The sequence below is a fragment of the Dryobates pubescens genome, chromosome 14, assembly GCF_014839835.1.
Source record: "Dryobates pubescens isolate bDryPub1 chromosome 14, bDryPub1.pri, whole genome shotgun sequence".
NCBI lineage: Eukaryota > Metazoa > Chordata > Aves > Piciformes > Picidae > Dryobates > Dryobates pubescens.
This window is the reverse complement of record NC_071625.1, coordinates 9,623,232-9,650,159: the sequence shown is the minus strand read 5'-3', so window position 1 is coordinate 9,650,159 and position 26,928 is coordinate 9,623,232.

The following is a 26,928-nucleotide window of genomic DNA, read 5'->3' as shown; positions in this document are numbered from 1 at the left end:
TAATTGATGCATTGCTATTAATTTGAATTCCATCTACAAGCAAAGCCCTTCTATTCAATGTGGAAATATTCTTCCATACAAGTTAACTGGCCCTTTGGGAGGTATAGGCTATAGTTCAAGTTAGTAGGGTTGCTGGGTGCTGCCTATTCATTCGCTATTTACACTGTCCTGTCACAGCTGTGTCTTCTTTTGCTCCAGCTAGGCTGACTTTAGTCAAACACTCTTGGATTTAGTAGGGAGAGAGTTAGAGAAAGATGAGGCTCCCTGGTTTCATACTTGCTGTGGTCAGAGGAGCTGCTGGCACTCACTGTGGTGTGTCCTATTTCTTCCTTATATCGTGGCTTTGTTGATAAATGCACTTAATTCTTCCAAACTGTTCTGCAGGCTCCTCAGATGTGTTGGCTGACAATTCAATCATTTGCCTTCATCAGGCATTTGAGACGTTCAGGGTGATTTGAAACACTCACAAAGACACAACTCAGAGACCAGCAGATATAACCCAGGATGACAGCTGGTGGTGAGGTGGTACATGTAGGATATCTCAACAGGCACCTGGTGACTCTGTCTCTGTTGATGATGACAGGAGCTTATATGTTTCAATTTAGACAGTCAGATATTTTGCTCTATGGCTGACTCCTACCCTGGTGGAGGCATCATTTTGAATTGTTTTAGCAAGATTTGATGGAGCTTCTTCTCACATCTCTAAGATGTCTGAACAGATGGGTTAACAGTTTTAAAGATAGACTACCATGAGAATTACAGTGATAATGTAGTTTTATTTTGCCATGTTTCAACATTAAGGCATTTTGATAATTTCAAATTATTAATATTATATGCCACATATTCCCTGCAAATGCCCCAGAGCAGCAGCCATGGAAGTCCCCAGGGACATGATTCACAGATTGCATAGGGCTGGAAGGGACTCTCAAAGGTAATTTTGTCCAGCCTCCCTGCAGTGAGCAAGGACACCTCCAACTAGATCAGGCTGCCCAGGGCCACATTGAGTCTGATCTTGAATGTCTTCAGGTACAGTGCCTCAACCACGTCCCTGGACAACCTCTTCCGGTAGTTTACCAATCCCATTGTAAAGAAATTCCTCCTTATGTCCAACTTCAATTTACCCTGCTCCAGTTTAAAACCATTGCCCCTTGTCTTGTTGCTAGAAGCCCTTCTAAACAGTGTCTCTCCAGCTTTCTTGTAGGTCCCCTTCAGATATTGAAATGCTCTCTAAGGTTTCCCCAGAGCCTTCTCCACGCTGAGCAACCCCAACTATTTCAGCCTGTCTTCACAGGAGAGGTGCTCCAGCCCTCTGATCTTCTTTGTGGTCCTCCTCTGGACCTGTTCCTGCAGGTCTGTGTCCCTCTTGTGTCGGGAGCACCATAGCTGGACACAGTACTCCAGGTGAGATATCACCAGAGCAGAGCAGAGGATCAGAATCCAGTAAAACCTGAGAGTGACAGCAGATGCAAGCTTGCAGACAAGTCAGCAAACACAAGAGCTTAACAGTTCACTGATGATTTGCAAACACAGGATGAATTCTTGACAAGTCTGTTTCCAGGCTTTTGTAGTTCAAATGAAACATTTCACATGTCTCTAGGAATTGCCCTTCCTGATGAAAAAAAAAAAAAGAAAAAAGAGTGAGGCATTTGAAAATCAGTACAAGAATGTGATAAACTTCAATTAAAATTAAATCACAGCAAAGATAAAACCAGGTTATTTGGGTTTGCTTGTCTTGAAGGGAGTTTGGAAATCATATTGCACTGGTGTGAAGCGAGAGATTAAATAGTTGTTGTTTTTTCCCTGAAATTATTTATTTGTGACTGCTCTGTCCTTCAGTATGTGGACATTAATGTTGTGGAATGGTTGCAGAATGTGAAATGTGTGGTAGAGAAGGACAAGAAAGTAAAAGACTGGGGGGGTTTTCCAGAAAGAAAAAAGGCAGAGTCCTGGACAGCCACATGGTAAGTCTAATGGAGGAAAGGAATTCCTGGAAACCAGTACACAACAGAAAACAAAACTGCATTTGCTCTTTTTTCAGCTTGTATCAAAAAAGCCATGGAAATCAGAGTGAAAGTTAAAAATTAAGAAGGAAATTAAAATTATGCTGGGTTGTTTGTTTTTTTTTGTGCAAACAGAGGCAGGTTTTGTTATCTGAGGAAGGTGCCATCTAATGTCTGATTATGGACTAAAGAAAGCTTAGAAGCCCCATACCATTGCTAACATTAGGAAATTCCCATCAGGCTCAGGTGGTAAAGATCTTATAATCTCAGGCTTACAGTCCTGAGTGGCTCCATTCCCATTTTTTCTTTAGTGAGAATGTCTCATTTGCTCTTTCAAGATCTGAGTGATACTGAGTGGCTCAGAAGAAACTTCAGGGGATGTTTAAGCTGGAGGTGAGGAGAAAGTTCTTCACCGAGCAAGTCATTCGTCATTGGAATGGGCTGCCTGGGGAGGTGGTGAAGTCACCATCCCTGGAGGTGTTGAAGAGGAGATTGGATGTGGCACTTGGTGCCATGGTCTAGTCATGAGGTCTGTGGTGACAGGTTGGACTTGATGATCCTCGAGGTCTCTTCCAACCTTAGTGATACTGTGATACTGTGAAACACTTCAGACCTTATTCTGATAAAGCAATGATCAGGATGCTATAGACTCTCAATATGCACTAAAAAGAAAAGAATATGAGGGATTCTTTGGGGCAAAATGTGTAGATGTCATCCAGAAAAAAAAATATCAATAGTTATTTGTAAACACAGTCTCAAGCTGTGCCAGGGGAAGTTTAGGCTCAAAGTGAGGAGAAAGTTCTTCACAGGGAGAGTCATTAGCCATTGGAATGTGCTGCCCAGGGAGGTGGTGGAGTCACCATCCCTGGAGGTGTTCAAGAGGGGATTGGACGTGGCACTTGAAGCCATGGTTTAGTCATGAGGTCTTGGGTGACAGGTTGGCCTTGATGATCTTTGAGGTCTCTTCCAACCTTGGTGATTCGGTGATTCTGTGTAAAATATTTAAGTCATCACTTGACTGATAGACAGCGGCAGAACTATGCAGCCGAGCACTGGTTCTGACATTCAACACAATACACGGGCTACAATATTTAGAATAAACAAAAAAGGACCATTATTATAATAATATGCACAATGAGCAAAGTACTGCATTTTCTGCTTAATGCCAAAACTGAGTTTCACAATGAACTGTTTGTGGAAGGTTAACTATATGATTTAGCATATCTGAATTAATTATTTTCCACTAGGCAGTAAAAACAGAGAAACACATGGCATAGATTACAGCCCCAGATGCTTGAATATTCTTGGAGTGGAGGCTGCCTGGCAACTTTTGTACCAGCTGGAAGAGTGAGGACCCAGCTGGCTTGGCAGCAGCCACCATATTGTGCCTCGGCTGGCAGATGGCCATCTGACACTCTTCAAGGGTCTGTGTTCCTCCTGTCTGCGTGTCTGCAGCATCGACAGCCCAAGACCGCATTTAGAAGGAGTGGACAAATCATTGCTAGCAGTGTCAATCACTTTGGCACATGACAGCAGGGTGCGAAAGACTCGAGGCGCTGACATTCCGGAAATAGGATAAATGACAGTGCTTCTGGAGTCCTGAAAGCAGGTTTTTTAGGATGCTTCAGCACCGAAATTTCCCTTTGGGGACTGTGAAGGGATGACGAGAATTCAAGGGCTGGTGCCACTGAAAGGGAAGAGGAAAAATGCAGTGTCTGTAGACCTCATAACCTATTTCTCCTCCCACAAACCCTGAACCAACGACTGAGGTATGATTGCTTATACAGTGATAGAAAGCATCTCTAGTCAACATTGCAAAGAAATGGCACTGAAGCTGATGAAACTCTCCCTATTTATATGAGTGAAAGAACTGTTCAATAGTTTCAGGCCATGGATGAAACACTGTGTAACTTGTTCTGAATACTGGCAGAGTCCAAACCATACACAGTCTCAAGCTGTGCCAGGGGAAGTTTAGGCTCAAGGTGAGGAGAAAGTTCTTCATGGAGAGAGTCATTTGTCATTGGAATGTGCTGCCCAGGGGGATGGTAGAGTCACCATCCCTGGACGTGTTCAAGCAGGGATTGGACGTGGCACTTGGTGCCATGGTCTAGCCATGAGGTCTGTGGTGACAGGTTGGACTTGATGATCTTTGAGGTCTCTTCCAACCTTAGTGATACTGTGATACTATTTTAGCCACTAATTGCCACAGTAGAAGAATATGTGCTCCTCTCTTTATATGTGAGTGCGTCCAGTCCAAAATCCAGAGGCTGGGTTCATTAAATTGACAATAAAATACATTCCCAAAGATAAGAAAGCAATGCTTACACACAGACTGAAATTCTGGTTTTAAATTGAACTCACAAATTTATTTCTCTTTGACTTTTAATGAGATTTTAAGCATCTGCCTCTGAAAATATATCTTTGGCTTCAGCTCTGCCATCCCCAGCATAAGAATGACATGGACCAGTTGGATAAAGTCAGAGGAGGGCTAAGAAGATGATTAGAGGTTTGGAGCCATCTCTGCTATGAAGACAAGCCAAGAGAGTTCAGCCTGGAGAAGAGAAAGCTGAAGTAAAGCCTTATGACAGCCATCAAGTACCTAAAGGGACCCTATTGAAAGCTGGAGAGGGACTCGTGACAAAGGTATGTAGTGATAGGACAAGGGGCAATGGCTTTAAAATTAAAGAGGGTAGATTTAGATTAGACATTAGGAAGAAGTTCTTCAGGGTGAGTGTGGTCAGGCACTGCAACATGTTGCCCAGAGAATTAGAAATGTTCAGGGTCAGGCTGGATGGAATTTTGAGCAACCTGATCTGGATGAAAGTGTTCATGCCAATGACAGAGGAATTTAAACTAAATAACCTTGAGGTCCTTCCAACCCAAACCATTTTATGATTCTATGAAATCATCTGGTCACTGCTGAAAATTGTATCCCATCTGCTGGTGAATCTGACTTGGAAAGTCAGTTACAGGCTAACAATGAGGGCACAGTTTTATAGCACTGAAACCAGGTAGCCTTGATCATCCAAGATGTTGCCTGTGGCAGCAAGGCCACTAAGAGTCAGGTTTGTTTGTGGAGGTGCTACTTAGCAAGCTAAGATGTCCAAAGGGCTTTTGGACCACAACTGGCTTTTGCCCTGCCGCTAGGCAATCAGGTGTATCTTTTGCAGCAGATGATGTTGCTCAGGGACCTAAAGTTCTGTTTAGTTACAGATTGGTAAGTGTAGAAAAATAGTTATTAACTCCTATTTTAAAGTAATACATAGAGTTGTACTGACTTTGTAACAGTGAAGTATCTCTGCCTTAACTGCAAGCAATCCTGCTTGATTTCTTGATGATCACAAACCAGGTTTTATCTTGTATAAGTTCTGTGTCATAACATTCACCACACGGACTTGTGCTTTCCCATGTTAGCTCAGACATACTACTAAGGTAAAGTTGCCTTAGAATTAAAAAAAAACCACAAACAACAACCAACCAACCAAACAAACAAACAAAAAACCACCCAAAAACCTCCATGGCCACTATGTAAAATGCATAGAGATATAAGCTTCCTTAACTACCACTGCATTGCATCATAATTAAAATATTTTCTTTTAAAATTGGAACTGCTAGCCATTCAAATACCTTTCATCTGAGGCTGAGTGGTAAGCTTCTCCTCTCTCCTCTCATGTTACTTCTGAACTGTAGAAGCATAAAAGGCCTGGATACTTGAATTCACTACCAAGGCCAAAATGTAAAAATTCTGATTTTTCCTGGATGGTGTTGAAATGCAGGGGGACTGATGTGCCACTTTCTTTTCCACTTCTATAACCAAATCACTCTCCATCCAATATTTCTATGTATTTATTACACTGTGTTTCTCAAATTGTGGGTTATGAGCCTCAGTGAGACCCTGCAAGGGTCTAGCAGGGGCTGTGGGGAGCAGGCAGCAGCATCTCCATCCCTTCAAGGTTGTCAATGAGAAGACTGTAATTACAAGCCAGTGTCTGCAAGTCAGGGAACTGCTGCCTGCATTAATTTTGCATTTCTCCCTTTTCCTTCAACACCAGCAAGTCATTATGAACAGATTCAACCAGTGATCATTGTCTTTTCTCAGTTTTACACCTGAATGGGTGTGCAATATGACCAGTATGATTGCTGATCATCCAGGAGCAGAAGAAAGGCAGATAAGCTGGAAGGAATTCAGACACACACCTAAAAGAGTTATGGAGCAAAACAAACAAAAAAAACCAAATTAGGCCCTAAAGCCAACAAATTTCTGAGAGCTTTTAACTGGTGCTGCCCCAGGATATCTAAATAACCTTAATGGCATGGCCTCAGGCCCAGGGCCCAGAGCACCGAAGTTCTCTTTGAATGAATTAACAGCCCCACTGAGGCTGCTCCCAACACAGGCTGAAAACAATGTGTCATGAGTGCTTTGCAAGCAGAGGATGAAGTCTTATGCTAAGTCCAAGTCTTGTCTTTCTCTGTAAAAATCTATCAGTAAAACAATATATTGCATTTCATGGATTGATTATTCAGGAATTTATACTTCCCTGGCTTCCACTGCTTGGCATATTGAATGACTCCTGCTACAAAGATTCTTATCCAGTATTATCTGCCTGTAAGATAAATGGCAGTAACATGGGTAAGACTAGGCTGCACGTACATGCATGTGTATGTGTGCACCTGCATTTACTGATAAGTAGAAATGTACACATGTATTATGAAACATAAACTACATAACCTTATGTGTGTGTGTGGGTGTATCTCCTGGCCAAGTAGCTTGAAGAAGATTATCACAGAATCATAGAATTGTTCCAGTTGGAAAAGACCTTTAAGATCAGCTGATCTAACTCTACAAAGGATGGCACTAAACCATGTCCCCTCAGCACCACATCATCCATGCAGGCAGAAAGAAAAATAACAAGAAAGGAAAGCAACATGAGCATCGAGGCCTTTGATACTACTAATAGAGGTTTCAGAAGGAACTTCATTGTAGTTAGCATTTGGTATCTAATGGAAACTGTTTGAAAACGACTTTGCTGGAAAGCCATTGAGGGAAGCCAGCCAGATATTAGGTAACTCAAGACTGCTCAGCAAATCAAAACAAAGTTATAGGTCATTAGGTCAGTGCTGTGCTTTTGTTGGGAGAAGAGACTGTGGAGAAGAGGCCTCCAAACCTTCTTTTTTTTTCTTTTTTCCCCCTGTGTCATCAGTTCCAATAGGTGCAAACCTTATCTGGAGAGAGAGTTACCATACACGAGTCACGAAAAGGATTTGGGGCATTTTCCCTGTCTTGCCCATCTGGCCATGTCTGCTGTAAGTCCGTGTGGTGCCTCTTCTACAGAGGATCATCCTGCAGCAGTGTTGTACCACCTCGGCGCTGATTAAGGTGAGGACAGGAATGGCCTCCTCTGTCTTCACTCCTTTATTAGCCACTAGAGGGCACAGATGTTCAGGACTTGGGCTCACCTCTGTCCTCAAGAAACTCCCTCAAAGGAGCCATCTAGACGGCCAGGTGCTTCCCTCCAGCTGCACATCAACCTTCGGTCCTCCCATCTTCTCCTTCCATCTTTGGCTTCCCCTTGAGATATGCTTTTTCTCCTGGTGCTCACGTAACATTTCCAAATCGCAGCACACATGAAACTAATAAACAGCGTTAAGGAACAGATCTGCTGTCAGGAGTAGCATGTTGGCCATTTTGGCTCTCGGTGGGAGCATTTTGCCAGCTGAGCTGAAAGTGCAGCTGTGCTGGCTTTAGGGACGCCAAGTCTGTAAACATCCCCACATTCTTTTGGGGTGGAAAGTAGGCTAGCGAAACAGTGGGGAGTTTGTCTTTAAACCAGCTGATGGATTACCTCTGCTGTTTCATGGCTCTGCTACCTGGTGCTACCTCCTTGTTGAGGTCCGCATTTAGTGGAGCACAGAGCAAAGCCTGCTGGTTTGCAAACAGTGCCTTGCACAGTCTAAGTGCCATACTGATTGTGAAAGACTGAAAAGATGAGAACCAAGGGACTTGGACTTTATTAGAAACAGTCATCATAAAAAGCAGCTTTTGTAGTTTCAGGGAGGTTATTTGGGATGTACTTTATTTGTCAGTGCTAAGGCAGCGCTGGTAGGTTTCCCCAGCATTCTCATAGTATTCTGTCAAATTATACCAAATAAACAGAAACCTTTGGCAGGCCCAGCCTGAGCACTCAGCAGTTTTGCAGAAATTACAGGTCTAATTCTGTTACCTGAAGCAAGTTTATTTAAGGGAGTGGTAAGACTTCTGGCAGCAGCAGAAATACGTTCCTGACATACAAGGCTCTTGCTCAGTTTGAGTGACAGCAATTCCTTCTTTTCTTACTGAACCATTAGAGGCTTGTCTGCATGGGCAGTTTATAATTCTTATGAACTCTCTTATTTTGGTATGAAAAGTAGCCTGTCCAGCTAGCCCTAACTTTGATGTGACTAGCTAATACTTCTGTGGTCGCATCTTCGTTCCCATGTATTTTGGTTGTCCCCTTTCACTTTATGCCGTCCCAGCTAGTCACTTTAATTAATCATGTGTTACTCCCTGTTTAAATATTGATGCCCTTCTCTGAGCTCATACACTCCACAAATCCACTGTCCCCACCACTTCTGAGGCCCAAGCCCTGCTGTGCAGCCAAGTAGTACCAGGGAGGTATCTTTGGATGGGATCCAGAGTGGAATAGTGGAGGTGGGAAATGAATGGTTGTAGGGCCTGTTTTGCCTGAGTAAAAGAGCAGAACATTCACAGTATTCTAGCACAGACCCTGTGATTTGATCATTCAAAGTGAAATGCACTGACTTTCACCTAGTTCCTGCTATATATCTTCCTGTATGCTACCATGCATGGCATGAAGAGGAGGACTCCCTGCTCTTGGAGCTGAACCTGGTGGAAATTCACACCATGTGGAAGTAGTGGCTTGCCCTGAAGGAAAAGCCAGCTGTGCTTCTGGATGCAGGCAAAGCATGCCAGTTAGTATGAACCAATCACAACTGGTGAATGTCAGTTAGACATAAATCTTGCACAGCAACCCTGCCATCTTTGACTCACAGAATGTAAATTCAGTTTTGAATGACTGTGTGTGCCATACATCTTGTCATGTCTCTTGTTTAGTCTGCGTGATATCTTTTGGTCAATCATACAACAGAGGTACCAATCCCCACAAGCTCATTTTGAGAATCAGTGAGAATAATCACTGGAAAAAGGCAGTCTGTGCAAAGCTGGCTAAGAATCCTGGCTCTACTGGTACTTTAAATTAGAATTATTGTTACCTAAGGAAGTCGCCGTGACACTGATCTAACCCAGGTAAGGAGCCAGATTGGTTACCCAGTGTCCTTGGCAGGGCAGTTTGTTATTGACTACCGGATGTACCTGGGTGTCTTTACTGCTTGTTACCTGTCCTGTTTAAATTCTACTTGAAGATAGCAGGACATGGAAAGGCAGTGAACAAATTCCACGCTCCAGAGCCTGCAATTTCTATTTTGAATGAAGGACTCTGTGGTAAGAGCAATGCTGTAGCTATTCATCTCCCCAGTGAAGAGACACATGGACGTTGTGCTGGGGACTGTAGGAGGATCTTCACAAGAGAGTGGGAGGTTATATCCAGGCATACTGTTATCATTTGGACATTTGCACAATGCAGTTCTGTCAGCCATCTCAAGACTTGGTATGTAAGACTGTTCCAAACTGGCAGGCATGACTGGGAGCTCCTGTTTTGAAACACAGCAATTGTAGTGATTTATAGCTTTGGGAAAACTGAGTGAAATAATTTGAATTGGTTGGGAACTTTGTATTCAAAGAGCCCCTTTTTATTCTTTTTTTTTTCTTCCTTTCTTTCTTCTTCTTCTTTTTTTTTTTCCCCCTGGGTTTTTGGAAAGCAGTGATTTGTTGAAATCAAAATGTTTTGTGAAATGGGTGGGGTTTGGCAAACTGAAAAAACTCATGCAGAGCTCTGAGGAAATCCTTCCTGCCAGGAAATCAGCTGCCATCAGAAAATTATTTGGTTTCTTGACAGCTCACTTGGCTCATTGTCAAGGTGCACAGCTCCAGTGCAGCCTTATGACTTAATACAGGGTTTCCTCAAAAGATGAGATTGGGCAAGTACCATTATACAGAATCTCAGCCTCCAGCTTGGGGACATCATGGCTTCCAGACTTCCTGGCACTGGATGAGGAACTTGCAAGCACAGGGAACTGGTTTTTTTCCCCATACTCCTCAAATCTCAGCCCACTGTTGGTCCCGGAGTTCCTCTTTGAAATATATGAACACAATGACTGTCATTGTAAAATCCATGTGGACCAAGCTCTTGCAAACAAATCACCCTAGCTTCATGGAGAAGGCATCTTTGCAGTCTGTTGGCAAAAGAAACAAACAAACCAAGTACAGATATACAAAATGAAGTGCCTTCTGGTAAAGCCTGTTCTTAGGGTACTGTAGGGCTCTGAAGTGGAAGTGTCATTGCAAGAATGGTCTGTTCAGTGTTTGCCACAACAATGAGATCACTGTGTCTTCAGTAGAGATAGCCTTATGAAAAAGTTTTCTAAGGTTTGTAGGTGGAATAAAGGACCCATTTACAGCCCTCCATGGGAAGAAGAACTAGGTTAAACAGGACAAGGTATGAAATTTCCTCTGGAACAAGAGGCTTCTCTTTTTAGAGCTTAGATGGAACTCAAATGGTATAGTACAATCATGCTCCTTCTAGGGGTGAGCATCACCCCCAGCTGTTCTCAGGCGATTCATTACAAAGAGTTTGCCTGCACAGTAGAATCATCCTATGATTTTATCAAGGTCTAGCATCCCTGCAGTAGCAAGCCAAGGTTGCAATAGCAGTAAAAATGACGCTTATAAGCTTTAGAAGAAGTGTTTAAGCAAAGTGGTATTGCCAGTGTTTCTAAAGCATTTGAACCCTGCTATTAGCATATGATAACATTCAAGATGCTGCATTTTCCTGGCCATTGTCCTCCCTGGAAGGCAGATTACAGCAATTCAGGCACCTTTGTTTTGCTGAGCAGAACTGCTCCTATTGAGAGCTTTGCCCAATCTCAGGTACTCATCGAAAAAAAGGAATGAATTTGGACTCAAGATAATTGGGGTTATCTTGGAGAAAATACATAGACACAAAGAGGCAAGTCCGTGGAAGGAATGCTCATTTCTCTTAGTCATGCTATCAAAAGCGAACTAGCGCCTTCAGCAATGCTAAATTATTTGCTGCCTAATTCCTGCTGAAATACTTTTTTTTTCCCTTTGAGGTTGAAGTTACCTCCGATGAGAACCTAAAAAAAAGAAAAAACAACAAAAAAGTTCTGCTAAGTAGATGACCAGTCATATTTCCTACTGTTTTCTTTGCTCCACTTCTTTGTACAGCATCATACCATGTACAGTGACAACCTTTTTCCAGATGACCTATATGCAGTATAGTATGATTAATTTGATGATAACATTTATGGCATAATATAAAAGTGTGTAGGAGCCAGCAATGGAGAAACACTTGGAACAAAGTCAGATTAAGTATCTTGAATGTTCAGCTCAGTCTTGCAGTCCTATTTCAATTTAGGCTGTGTGAATTGCAAAATGAGAAGGCTTAATCAAATATCTGCACAATAGAATTGCTCTTTAACAGGCTTTGTAAAGGGAAAACCTCCACTGTAGGTGTAGAGATGTCTTTGCAGACAGATCTTGCTTTGACACAGGTAATGTTGATTGATTCATGAGTAATTGTGTTGACAAAAATGTTTAAAATCGGGGAAATGGAAAAATTCCTTAAAATCAAGACATTCTAACTTGAGAAGGACCTGACATGAGGAACTCACAGACATGAAGAGAGTGCTTTATAGCCTATGCAAGGTCTTTTTCCATGATCAGTGAAATTCATGAAGTTTGGCATCTGATCATATTTGCATGAGAAAACCATAAAGATATAATGATTTCTGAAATAGATGTATTGGGGGGGGAGGGGGAAGTTTCATGCATTCACTCTAAAAAGACAGGGAATACATTCCTGTGTCATGATAGGTGAGTACTGGAGACCTAGCTGTTTACTGTAAAGACTTTCAGAATTTATTTCTTGTCTCAGCCTCATAAAAGCTGTAGAGAGGACATCAGCTACCTGGGAGACTAGAAAGAATAGCTAAAACTAGACTGCTTCTGTGCAAAGTGTACAAGAACTCTAAAAGACATCGTCAAGACAGGAGAATATCTATGCCTCATGGAGATCAAAAGAAGTGTAGTAGCTTAAGAAAGGAACTCCTACAAGAGAGGCTCTAAATTTGTTTGTAGGAATAATGCTCTTTTTGGTCATGTAACTGAGTGTCTGAGAGAGCTGAGACAACTTTAAAGGAATATAGAATGCATGCTGGGATTTTAAGCATGCTTTTTTCTCTCTATAGTTTAATCCTGTTGTTAAGTTAAACAATATTTTAGTCTGCTTTGTCCCTGCTTTCCACACAAATTCTCAGAAAGGAAGTACAGCTGGTGTCTGAGCTTGGTCAGAGCTACTGAATGCACAGAGCTTGGTTTAAGAACAGGAAGTGTGCTGTTCACCCCTACCAGTAGCAGCATCTATAAGCCAGGGCTAAAAGGAGGCCTGATAGGCAACACTGATATACTGACACACTGATAGTGCACATCACTGAAAACACTCCATTGCTCGCTGTCTCTTCCTCAGTTGAAAGTTTAGTGCTTATGAGCTTTTCACTAAAAGAGTTTAAGGACATACAAATTCTTTGTCAATTTCTGAAGGTGACTTGCCTCTTTGTGGTAATTACAGAGATTGGGGCAAACAGCCTTGAAAGCCTTATTTCCCCCCCCCCCCCCCCCCCCCCCCCCCCCCCCCCCTCGGAACTTCTGGGTTTGTGTAGAACCTGGATTAATATCACCTCATATGCCTCCACATCTAGTGCTACGTGAGGTGTCATAGTGTGTCCAGTATAAAGATAGCAGGCTCAGTATAAGACCTGTGCCTTTCTGGAGAAGCTGATGAAGACCATAAATAATACCTTATGGGATTTCTCTTCCCCACAACCCCCCACCCTCCTCACCCCCGCCCCCCGCCTACTGGTATTGAGTGAATTTGTAAGACAAAAATCTTAGATCCTGGTGATTCCAATTTCTGCTCCTCTGAATGCCATAGAATATAGAGTAGAGTAGAGTAGAGTAGAGTAGAGTAGAGTAGAGTAGAGTAGAATAGAATAGAATAGAATAGAATAGAATAGAATAGAATAGAATAGAATTAACCAGGTTGGAAAAGACCTTCAGGGTCAGTGAGTCCAACCTATCATCCAACACTATTTAATCAACTAAACCATGGCACCAAGTGCCTCCTCCAGTCTCTTCCTAAACACCTCCAGTGATGGTGACTCCACCACCTCTCTGGGCAGCTTGTTCCAATGGTCAATCACTCTTTCTATGACGAACTTCTTCCTAATATCCAGCCTACACCTCCCCTGGCTCATGTACCCCTGACATTGGCTAACAAATACAGTAGACATATCTCCATGCACTTCTCTTGGTGCATGGTGGCCTGTGTCATCCCATCTCTATAGACTCAGTTGTGTGTTTGAACGGATGCAGGTCCTGGAAAGCTGCTCTCTATTAAAAATATATATTAATAGTTTCCCTGAGATCCCGCTGTGATACCATAGGTCATCAAAACATTTCCTTAGAACAAAAAAATGCTCATCTTTTTTTTTTTTTGCAAAGAACATCTTGACAGAAACACTACCTTATCAAACCATCCTTTGCCAGTGTGTTTCCCTTTCCTTTCTTTGAGCAGTGTTTCACTGTCAGATGTAAAACAGATGTTGCAAATTAAGATAATCTATCAAGCCTGAAAGAATCCATACCGAAAAAAGCAGCTCCTATGTATTTATAGCTGAGATGGCTAGAACAACCAATTGACTATAACAGCAAGAGGGGCAGCCAAAGCAAACTACCAAGTATTTACTATTGCCTTTTCTTTGCTTCTCAGTAGATGTAGTTCAGTAACCTCATGTTCATGCTAAACTCCTTTGAGTTCTTTATATCTGGACTAGAGTTAAGGCAGACAGTATAGAGTAGATCAAAGCCACATCAGATGAAGACAGGGAGGATCAAACACTCATAGGTGAATGAGATTAATGAAACATATACAGGCCAAATAAATGCTTTATTGGGGACTTTAAATGATTTAGTGCTGTCTTCACACTGTTCTGGCTGCATGAGCACACCTTCCTGGTGTAGGTGCAAGTCAGAACAGTTCCACAGGAAAATAAAGCAACTTACTGCAATCAAAAATTTTAACCAAATAGTCTGATCCATGTTGTGGATGCAAAGTATGTCAGAAGCCTTGTGTGAAACCAGCTTGAGTGCAGTGGGATTTCTTGGTGCAGCATCAACACAAGATGGACACAGTTGTGCTGTGATCAGGCAGCTGCTGGCGCTGGTAGCAGGGTAGGTGCACACATGCAGTTTGGTTCTCAGTAGTTAAAACTTTCCAGAAGCACAATCATGGGTCCATGAAATGTGAGTCCAGGCAGAGGTGGGTGCAAGGACAGAGATCCCTTGTATGGGGAGCAATTTCCTGCTTCCCACTAGCCTGGGGAACAGAGAGCTGACAGTATTGGCAAAGACACTTTAATGCTAATATAGTTTGTACTGTTATAGGTATGACACAGAAGGAATTGCAATTTTAGCTAAATCTTTATGCTGGTAGAAGCACAGACCTGGCAAAATAATGAGAGAAACATTTGGTATGATGCTTAAATCGGTTACAGCAAACGTACAGGTGAAAGTGGCCAATTGCTTCTCTACCTAGTTTTCATACTTGTACTATGAGCTAAAGATTGGCAGAAGATTTAGAAGTTGACAAAAAGAGTATTTTTTTTCAATTCTCCCTTATTTATTTCTTTCCCCTGAATATTGGCAATCTCTAAAGGCTTCACTTCATCCATAGTTTTAAAAGATAGGAAGGGCTCTTATATTTACAGATTGTGTGTACTAAGTGAGCGGGATTCATATCACTAAAGATCTGATGCATACCAGTTATTCACTTTGATTTCCAGGCTTTGACTCTGCACACACACACAAAAATTACATCAGACATGTTTTCTTTCTCTTTTCTGTTACATGGTCAAGAAGAGCACGTGTACTCTGAAGCACTTAAAGACCACAATTGCTGGCTTTGCGTTACTTGCCATGGTAATAAAAATGTATGAAAATGATGAATATGGTGCAGGAGAGCTGTGCTGGGATCAAATCACCACAGCACTTTTCAATGCGTACCTGAGTGTGTTTTACTCGGTGTATGCTGGAGATTGCCTGATGCAAATTAATTTTATAGAAACTTAAGCAGATAGCCACAGCTGCACTTTGCAACTGCCAGAGATTTCTGTACCTGGCAAGCTTCCAGCAGCCCTGCTAAGAAAGAACTGAAAAGTTTATCACAAACAGCTACGCCAAGGCAGACTCCAGGACTGAAATAAACTGGCTGTCAATTTACTGTGGGGTTACTCATAAATGTATTGAATATTGGATTTTGAGTTAGTTTTGAAGTCAGGTTGTTTATCACTCCAAAGAGGCACGTTAGAAATCATTCTATCAAAATTCATTACTGGAATTAATTTTAGGTTATTCCATTGCCTACGAGATTTGACATCCTTTGCCTTCCATAATATTTATTCTGGTTCCCAAATGACAATATCTTATGTATTACCTCATAGGTTTAAGGAAGAAGTAATTTTTGAAGTATTACTTTGGCTAAATATTTAAACTGTTAGTGACTACAAGTTAAGCTTTTAATTTAAATGACAAAATGCACATTCAGCAGACGGAGGTGCCTCTTTTAACCCAATTATTTATTGTTCTTATCATATTACTGGCAGAGAAATGAGGTGAGGGAACTTAGAGGACAGGCCTGTCAGGGTTCAGGAGGGAAACTCTGCAGCAACAGCCTTATGCTGAAGGTCCTCCTCTAAAACCACAATTCAAAGGAAAAGCTCCCCTGACTTAGTGAGGCAACAGGTCTTGGCTCTTGTGCAGTGGGATTTTTGCACAACCTTGAATCAGGATCTTGAAGCTGAAAGCATGGATAATGATGAAGAAGGAAGTCTGCTAAATGGCAGAGTCTTGGTGGTGACTATCCTTTGCTTAAGAATTATCTCTGCTAATTTCCTCCTGTCCTATCCTTCCTCCTTTTCTGTCTACCTCTCTCATTAGTACAGGCTTGGAGCTTTCCCAATTGATACATAACCTCATTTGTGTTTTAATTCCAGCCAGGGTGATCATAACGAACTCTGGGTCCTGGGCTTTGCCAGACTCTGACAGTGGTTTTAATGCTTAATGGAATACTCCAGAATTATTTCAGACCCAGCGACTGAGAACATAAGCAGACCTCACCTTTCCTTCCTGTTCATTTAGATACCTGTTTAATCTAACATTTGAAAAAGGTTTGTCTCTATACATTTTTTGCCAAAAGGTGTTTGCTGAGTAGTTGTACATAAGAGAGGATGGGAATAAGGTCTTCTGCTTTCTCCTTGCTACAGTGAGGCAGAGTCAAATATTTTGATATAGAAACTGTAAGGATGGTGGTTTTGATAGGTCTGGTTTTGTTTGTTGTTTTGTTTTGTTTTCAGAGAAAATGGCTAAAGGAAAGAAACCACAACTTTTGCAAATATAATGGCTAACTACATGGCACCTTCCAGTGGTCTCAGGTACCATGACCTTAAGGTAGATGCTAAAAAATGTTTTCTGGAAAACCAAGCACAGGGATGAGAAGTTACACGTACCAGAAGAGTAGTTATTTTGCAAACCATGCTCATTTACAGAGCATACCTTGAAGCTTTTTGTATTTCTCTACAGATCTTAATTTCTCCTGCAGAGGTGGTCAAGGGAACCTGCAATAGCACTGAGAACAAGAATGGTTGAGACTTGTAGTTAAACCATTTCCAGTCTCAGCTCAAGGAATGACACTGATTGAAAGGATTTTGGTTTGTTCATGGGGATGAGCTCACAAGGCAGAGAGAAGGGTGGGGCAGCAGAAAACGTGTGTGAGAAAACAGCCCTTGCTATCTTTCTGTTAACAAGACAATCTACCCAAACTTACAGGACTTTTAGCTAGGGGTCACAAAGCTGCATTTCCTTTGTATAATGCTTTGTCCAAACTACAATATCGTCTGGTTTTGCTTGTTCAATCAAGCACTCAGTTCTTAGCAAGCAATATTCTGAAGTTAAGCCAAGTAGCTAATTAGACAGTGTGTTCTAGGTAAAAAGAAACAGTGGTGCAAGTTACCATAGGAAGGTACATGCTGTTGAAGCCATGTTAGATATATAAGACATGACAAGGAATCATGGAAAGAGTAGGCCTACAAAGTGCAAAGTTTTCTAGTCCTGAATGTCCTGGGTATGTTTATAGGTCTTGTTGGTTCCATGACTAACAACCTAATTAATGAAAATGTGTTCTCTGGCTGCCAGATCACATTGACGATGGTATTTTGTTTGAAATCTAGGAAGCAGGGAGTTGTTTCCATTAACAGTCTGCAAAATTATCAGTGAGGCAGAGTTTTCAGTGTGACACCACACAACAGGCCATGGGGTGTTATACCCCAGATCTGTTCATTCTGGCAGCAGCTCAGACAACATGGAGAAAGGGCACTGGGGCAAGTGCCTCTAAGCTTCACTTGCACTTGTAAATCTGGCCTGTCCATAGCTTGTCTTATCTGTGTGGTGGGAAAGAGCCATCTCTCTATCCTGTATATAAGTTTTTAAACAATTACATTTGAACATTTGTTCATTTTGCACCTTCCTTTCCTGCAAAGTCACAACAATGTTGTATGAACCTGCACAGACTTTTATCTCTGGGAATGTGCTTCTTGCTGGGTTTTTATCACTTCCAGGTTTGAGTTAGAAGAGAACTTAATTCTCTTCAGTGATTTTACTTTTCAGCTCAGTCTCTTACAAGTAACAGCACTTTCTGGAATTAACAGCATGTTTTCACAGACAGCATCTATTTCTAGTAATGATAATGCTCAATGTTTCTAGCTAATACTGAGGATTGGTCATCACCTGCAGAGAGGAAAGGACAGGACAGATGACCTTAAACTGACCATTGAGGTATTCCATTCCATACACTTTACATTCAGTATAAAGCTGAGGGATCATGAGGGTCAAGCTCTTCTCTGCCTCTTCAATGTCTGGTGTCTGAGGAGAACTCTGTCCATTATACCTTCCATCTTGATCCATGATGTCCTAAATCCAGTTCTAGAATCCAGCTCCCGAATCTGGTTCATGTCTGCCTCTGAGTTCAGCCTGGGACTTCTCTCACAGCATCAGTGTTAATAGTGACTAATTGCCATCAGGGAGGTTGGCTTCAATATTGCTTTCATATCAATTTGTATATGTTTAATTGTGCTATTCTTGTTTTCATCAAAGTAGTTTTAATTTTCTTTTCCAATTTATAAGTTTCTCTCCCTTATTGCTTTTCTCTTCCCTTTGGGAAGGGAGAGACATTAATAGAGAGCAACAGTAGCTTGTTTAGTAGCCAGCTCAGCTCCAAACTTTGACAGCCTTAAAGGACTATATTTTAACATTTCTCTTCATGAAAGGAACTAATCCTGAAGTTTTAACTTCATGAAGTAATGACTCAAAACCAGACTTGAGTTGAGAGGAAGAGGAAAAAGACTTTTTCCTATGTGTCTAATTTTATCTATAGCAGTTATAAACTCTGTTAAGGTTGGTAAAGCTAAATGTCAGTGAAGCTGATCTCATGCTTTCTTTCCTAGGCTATATATGTTATGAGACAATTTGTGCTCACATTATTACTGTTGTTCCTGGGAGCAATTGCCAACTTGCAGGAAGGAGCCTTATTTCTTTCCCCATCTCCTTTCACTCTGGCTGCCGCCCTGTGAAGTTTTAGCCATGGACGTTATGAACGCTCTCTTTTTAATACTTGCACCACCTGATTCATCTTCCATCTTTCTCTATGTCTTACAATCAGACCAAGATAAATCTTTACTCTCATTCACTTTCATTCCCTTTCTGTGTCACAAGAGTTTGCCCAGCCCCTTCTCTGAATCCGCACACAGTCAATGATCTACTTTCCCACCCAGTGCTTCACATCTCCTCACTGACACCAAATGCTGTGTTTTAGGTGATTGTCCTCTCTGCTTCTAAGAAGCATCATCATCTGATCTTCCTGGTAAGATGTTAAGACTTCCCTGTGAAATCACCCAGAAAATTCTCCTCTGTTCTCAGCTACCCAGCTGCCCAACTTCCTTCAGACCTTCAGCACAGGCAGTTGTATGCATCAGAGAAGCTGAAGACTGCTTTTAAGTGCCACATGGTAGATGGGTTCTCCTGTCACCCTTAAGTGACAGTTAACATACACCTCCATATCTTAGAGGCCCTGGGAAGGAATGTCAGAGTCCCACAGTGGGAGTGGTCCCTGTCTTTTTCCAGTACCAGAGCCTGATGCTAACTTGCTGCCAGGATATAGTATCTTCACAGGTCTACAGAGTAGATGAGAAGAAATCCAGAGCAAGACCTGTCTCCAGAACCTCCTCTCTCCTCCACAAATGGTCCTACCACAAATCTCTTTTCTTCTTTAGTGTGGCTTTCTGTTCTGCTGATTAAATCACAGGGTTCCTCAAGCTGGAAAAATGATAATGGAGACAGCATATGGCACAGTTCTGTAAAACCAAGGTGGTGCAGGGAAAATGAACAGGGACTGACAATTTACGGTCTCTCAGAACATAAAATCTTAGACAGCATCCAATAAAGTTGTCAGGCACAGTTTAAAATAGGCAAAAAAGGAAAACTTTTCTGTGTGGCCTGTAGTTACACTGTGGCCAAATAAATAAACTAAATAAACTCCACAAGGAATTCACACAGTAAAGGAGGATGAGTTCTTTGTGGACAATTTGATACTATGCTCTGGATGCAATCTGAGTATCAGGAAGTCTCTAAGCTGTTGGTCTTTTGGATGCTGGAAGGCAGTGAAAGGATTCTGTATGCCTGCATTCTCATACTTATGTTTCAATATCTACTAATAACCCTTGTCAGAGGAAGGATATTTGGCTAGACAGGCCTTTGATTTGACTGGCTATAGTACTTACATTTTTTAATGCATACTGGAGCAGCTTTGTCCAGAACTACGATTCAAAGAGTTTATTCTGCTCTATGTGCTGTACTTCTGTTCTTTTGATGATATCCAAGAATGACAAATTTAAAATAAAACTTATGACAGCATCAGCTTGCATGACACAAGCAGCATGGTAACTCCTGGGCTTTCCTAGTTAAGTGCTGGAACAACTTCATTTGCTGCCCATAAATGGAGTCTGTGCATTCAATCCCTTGAGAATGGAGAGGGCATGCAGTTGGGATGGATCACAGCTAGCTGAGCCCAGCAGCTTTCAGCCCTGCCTGATGCTGTGTTTTCAATTCATAGGCTGAAATTCAAGTCATTGTGTCATAACCCCAGTTTCACATGACCCTCTTGCACAGCCCCAGTAGGTCAGAATAAGGATGCTAGCAACAGCTAACAATCAGGAAGCAACGTTACTCACAGTGTTCACAGAGATAATGGAAATATCCTGATACTTTCACCTGATCCTTGGGATCTAGTAAGTATGAACTTGAGTCTCACAGTAGGGCAATGAAATGTTCCCTAGGCCTGTTCCTTTCAAACTTTGCTCTGAAACACAGAGCATAAGGAATGATGATGTGTATGGAGCAAAACCAAAGAAAATATTCTCTAATATTTGGAGGAATAAAGCCATTGTCTTTTGGCATTTGCACAGCAAGGCATGCAGGAAATTTCAGAGGTGCATCAGCAGCATCAGTGCAGAGGCTGCTCAGCATTTTGAGTGAATGCTGGACTTTTTTTTCTTGCTGGCTTTTGTGGTTTGTTTTGGTTTGTTTTGGTTTTAATTGTCTCTTTTCAATACCCCAGGATTCTGCTAGAAAGGACAGAAATATAAAAGTCAGTTCTGCAAAGTGCTGAGAGCCCTAACCTGGCTTGGCTTGCGTGGAAGCTGATGATATTCTGCACTCACAGGCAAGGTCCCTGCCACCTGCACAGGCTGAGTCCTATAACAGGAGTGAGACTATAAGCTATTGACGCATAGATTCAGCTGTCATAAGTCCCATAAAGTAGCAGCAGTTGTCAGATACTATTATTAATGAAACTGTGTTTGCCAACAATGTAAAACAATAACATTTGTGAGTTAATGAAATCCAAATCAGATGAAGATTTTCCTGCATTCAGTCCAAAAAAGCTCTTGTAAGAGGCTGATTCATCCGATACCATTTCTATCCCAAGAGCAAGGAAAGATCACTTTCCCACTCCTCTGCTGTGGGAAACAGAGCCCAGATCAGCACAGATTTAGTCTGCTTGATGATCACAGGCAGACACTACCTTTTTTTCTCTCTGAGCTGTGCTTGTTGCTGCTTTCTAAAGAAGTGACAGTTCTTTCACTGTAAGGTTTCTCATATGGTAGGAATCTACCTAATCAGATAGATTTGAAAAGCAGCAAAGAACTATTTTCCTTGCAACTTCAGAGCCTTGTGTCTGGCTTGAAGGTGCCTGTGAATTAATGTGTGAAATCCAAGCCGTGGCACTCTGGTCTTTATTTAGGGAGTTGCAAATACGTACAGAACAAGTGTTTTCTGCTTCCCCCCAAGCATTACAGCAAAATCTTGAAGCACTCACAAATGAATCCATTAATTCAGCCTCCTGAAGGTTTTCCTCCCCCTATGTTATGTACATCTGATTACTATTCAAGACCTTTCAGAACTCTTTTTCTTTTTTCCTTCTATGGGAGGAAACTTTGCTATCATTAACAGGGCATCATCTTTGCTGTCATCTAGGTTACTTCCAAAAAATGGGCACAAGAAACTGTTTCCTCATGGATACTGAGAACTGTCAGTAGTTCCTTGCTCTGAAATCCCCCAAACAGCATTTCTGAGAAAGCAGAAGTAAAGCTCTATCTTTTTGTTGTGGGTATCCCCTGAGGCTGTTTCTCATGGCTCTATGATCCCTACAAAACCATACTTACACTCTACTGCTTTCCTCTAGAGAATTACACTGTGCACACCTTGCTCCAGCTTTGGTACATTGACCCAGGTGCTTTTGCAGTGGCTTTACTTGTTTCTGAATTTTCTCTCCACAGAAGTTGATTTAATTGACCATTCCATGAATACAAAAAGAGTGCTCAGCCCAACCCAAATCTGAACAGTGCAGCTGTTCTGGAAGAGTCACTTTCTGGCAGCAGTTAACCCTTTCCCATACAGGAATTGTTCATATTTATATTGCTATTGTTTAATGTGGCAGAAAGGTATAGGAAGAAGGCAGTAGTAGAGAGTCCAAGGAGGCTCCTGCTTGTGTGCCACTATCAAGTCCCATGGTTGTGACCTCCTGACCAGGAATATGACCAAAGGATGAGGAACTGTAGGATTTCCTATCCAGGGAGATGTCTTTGGAGATGCTGACCAAATCCAGTACTCTCAGGCTGAGATGGCAAAATTCAGTTTGCCTACAGCACTCCATAGACCGGTGGTGGTTTTGTGGAGCTTCCACCTTGCCATCTTCCCAGAGATGCTGTGTATTTTTGTAGTCCTTCCTTTCCCTCTCCATTTCTTCTCCTCTTCTTTGTCCTTTCATACAATGAATCCAAGCTCTCAAAGTGTCAATATGTTACATGTAAAAAAGTATACCTTGAAATGACCAGTGGGGCTTGGATCAATGTGGTAACGGATATCACACCCACATGTGCAGGCACGCACACATGGGTACTACCTCTATGTGAAGCTTCCTGAAATTGACCCAAAAGAGGCTGGATCTCTTGTGAAAGTTGTTTCAATGCATATCTTATTCCCTGGAAATTCTTTAAGCAGGCCATTTGATTAAGTGTAAACATATTCTTGGCCAACTGATGGGGTAAAATGTTCCATAAAAACCATTATTTGGCTAATTTTTGTCACTGGCAATTAACGAACTAGCTTCTGCCAGGATCTCAACAGAAAAGGAGCTCTGTAAAACAGAATGAGGCAGGACAGAGACTTCTGCAATGCTGTTTTTTTCCCCCAAATTACTTACTAAAAAATGGCTCTTTTTTCCTCTTTTGTTCCAAACCAGCACTAACTATATTTTTCTCTCTATCTGTGTGTCATACTGGAAAAAAAATCACTTAGCACAAATGATTTGTATTTCATGCCAAATGCTCAATATTTCTTATGGGAGGTGATAAACACTTCCCTTTTCTTGTAGACTTGTGAATTAAATGAAGAAAAATCCACATTGTTGCCAGTGTGATCTGGCTTTTTACTTGTAAGTAACAAAAAAATTAGCAGTTCCATTTAAAGCCATATGTATTCTATTTTTCAATGCAGTTTCTCTTGTGGGAAAGATAGGTAATGAGCTCCATGACATTTTTCTGAAGCAATTCTGAAACTATGCATATATTCACTAGCATCTGTGCAGTTTGGCATGCTGTCACTTCAGTGTGGATTTCAGGCCTTGACTAGTGGAGCCACCCCCTTTTTAATCTGCAAAAGTAAACTGACTGCTGATGTGGATTGGGTGCCTCAGGGGACAGCTGAAACCAAGAGGGTGGCCCAGTGGTTATGCTACAGACATGAGAAACATTGACTTTCTTGCACAAGGGTGCAGCAACTTCATAAGAGGGCAAGAATATCAGGCAGTTAGTTGTTTCCCATATGATTTTATCCTCCAGGGCCATAGGGCATCATTTACAAAAGCAAACCCAAATGGCTTAACTTTAAAAGTATAAGCAGAAAAACTCTTTAGCTTTGGATACAGCGCAGCCTTTTGATCATAGCACTCCGTTCCTTCAAAGCCTGTTGTTCCTTTTAATTATCTAATATTTTGCCTTCTAATTCCTTGTGATCTGACAGAGAGCAGGAGAAAGTCTTTTGTCCCCAGCTCATTTCTGTTCTACTTCCTGGGAGAGAAGCTTGATACAAAATGTTGTTTACTATAAGGAAACTACAGAACCGAGGTATCACAGCTCATGCAAGTTGCATGTCTCCACTGTGGCTTTGACTGATCTTTCTGTAGCTAACTTTGACCATGCAATTCCAGAGACCAAGATCATTTCAGGATAGCTTAGCTCTTCAGATCAGTACAATTGAAAGCAAACTCACACTAATGGTTCCATTCAGATTTAAGAAAAGAAGATCAGATAGCTTAGATTCTCTGTCACAAATGCCCTAAAGCATGGTAAACTTGATTTACTGCCTAAACTTTGAAAGGGTAAACTAAGAATTAGTTGGACATGGAGACTATCAAGAGAAAAAAAGGAGAATGAAATAAGAGGGCTTCCACCACTTTCCTGGAAATGAACTAAGCGTTTGGAGCACCTCTGCTAGCTTAGCTGAGGTAACCTGGGCTTCTCTCATGTAGCTAAGGACAGAGTATGACTATTCTTTTTTGATGAAAAATGCTTCATGCAGCTGGCATTCATAGAATCACAGAATGGTTTGGGTTGGAAGGGACCTTAAAGACCATCTAGTTCCAAACCATCTGCCATGGGAGGGAACACCTGCCGCTATAACAGACTGCTCAAAGCTGCATCCAGCTTGGCCTTGAACATTTCTAGGGAGGTAGGGTCCACAACTTCTCTGGGAAACCTGTCCACTGTCTCAACTCCCTCATAGTAAAGAATTTCTCACTAATACCTAATTTAACCTGTCCATAAGAAAGGTGCTCCAGCATCCTGATCATCTTTGTGGCCCTCCTCTGGACCCATTTGAGAAGGTCCATGTATTTCTTACTCTAGGGACCCCAGATCTGGATTCAGTACTCCAGGTGGGGTTTCATGAGAGGGGAGTAGAAGCATTCAGCTTGATCTTTCTAGGAAATGACAATCTTAACTTTAGCTTACTTGGAAGTTTCTTCCAGAAAACTTCATCTGTGTCAGATATGAACAGGTAATGCACCTTAAGAACATCATAATATTATCAGTTCCCTTACATCACCAACATCATGGGCACAAGCCCTTAGAAGACTGATTTGACACTTCATTTAGTGCCATCCTCATTCATGATATGGCTTTTTGAGTTTCATTTCTAGAGTCTGCTCAAAGATTGAGATTTTCACATTTTCATATCCATGGCCATTCTCAGTATCTTGGAGATGAAGGCAAAAGGAATTGCTACAGAGAGAATATTTTATAGTAGACTATTGTATGTGGGAGCAGAGCAAGGAAAATACAAATTTACTGTATCATCTTGGAAAATTGTTTATGGAGTTTTAAAGTCACATTACATGTGACTGACCCATGTCTTTAACTCTGTATTGGCCTAAGAGTGCTGCTGCTGAACCCATCCTATCTCTGCAAATCTTTGATGTATGCTCCCGCAGAAAAGGACATGTTCTTTATCTCTGACCATATGTTAAACTTTCCTCTTCTCTCTTTACTTTATTTATATTGACAGAGGAAAGGAAGGAGGTTTTGGAATAATCCCAGCAATGTGTAGAGACAAATGATTAATGCTTCCTATCCTGAATGTTTGATTAATTAATGTAATCTCAGACATCTTGAGGGAAAATGTTGCATGTGTTGACCATATTTCTAATAACCCCCAAATATAAAACCTTGAAAATGAAATACAGTCATCTCTATAATTAGAAGTTCTGTAAGGTAGTGTTTTCATGGCAGGAATCTCAAGCACTTGAATTAACTGGAGTGTCAACTGCATGTGGCTGTGGAGATTTCCAGTTTTTAAGACACTGGTTCCTTCAGGAGTAAAATAAGAGCAATAGGTGATTCAATGCCAGCTGGCTGCTGTAAGGTGGTCTGGATGTGTATGTTGGAGCACAGATTGGGCTAATCCTGTCTAAGGGGACAGGAATTAATCTTCACTTCCAAGTCTGCCATTGTCATAAAGTCCTGGCTAGAAGAAGATGACCAAAAGGGTCACCTTCCTACCACATCTTCTGGGAATTGATGGTGCATAAATGTCAAACAGGCAGGGATAAAGCAGAGTTTCTCCTGACTGCAAAACAGGTATGTTCTTAAAGTTCACTCTGATGGAAACAAGACATAGATCTTTACTGGGAAATTGAACCAAAGACTCAGAAATATGCCTTAGATGAGAAACCCTCTACATTCACCTTTAAGAAGATGAATAGATACATTTTCCAGAATATATTTTCCATATGTGGAAAAATTGCAAAGCAATTTCTCATCACTTATTAGCCTGATCCATCTGGAAGGTTTGTGGTACTAAAGGAAGTGGGGTGACTTTGCAAACTCCAAAGGAAACTGAAACAATACCAGGAACAGTTTTTGACACCCTGTCACAAAACCCCAACCCTGCTGCAGTACTGAAGACTATCATGTTCTGTCTTACTGGTACACAAATATCATTGTCTAAGAAAGAGACGGCCCCTTAGTTCTGCAAGTTGAGAGGCATCCCTGCCCATTGCAGAGGGGTTGGTTTAGATATCTCTGAGGTCCCTTCCAACCTATGCCATTCTGTGATTCTATGATGAGGTTATTTAAGCACACACTAGCTAGGAGACACACCTAGGTAAATGGTTTCCACAGGATGGACTGTATTGCACAAACTGCTGGGGACTGAAGGAGAATTAATTTAAGTTAAAGGCTTTAGCACTACTTAAAGAGCAGCTGATAGACCCAGTTCCCAGTTATTTTAGCTCGGCTGCTCCCTCCCTTGTCTCAGCTTCCTCCATGACCTGCAGTGCTTGTGCATTGGTTCTCACTCAGGAACTTTCCCAACATGAAGTGTCTGGTTTCCATTAAGACATAACCCAGCTACAGTTTTAGGAGGGTTTGTTCCAGGGGCAACTTCCCACTGACATTATGAGACAGCACCATCCTCCCTCCTATATGTCTCCTAGACCCGTATCAGAGAGCTTTGCACCCTGAAATCCCTTCCCACCACCTAAAACCAAATGACACCTGTCCCAGTGCTGTG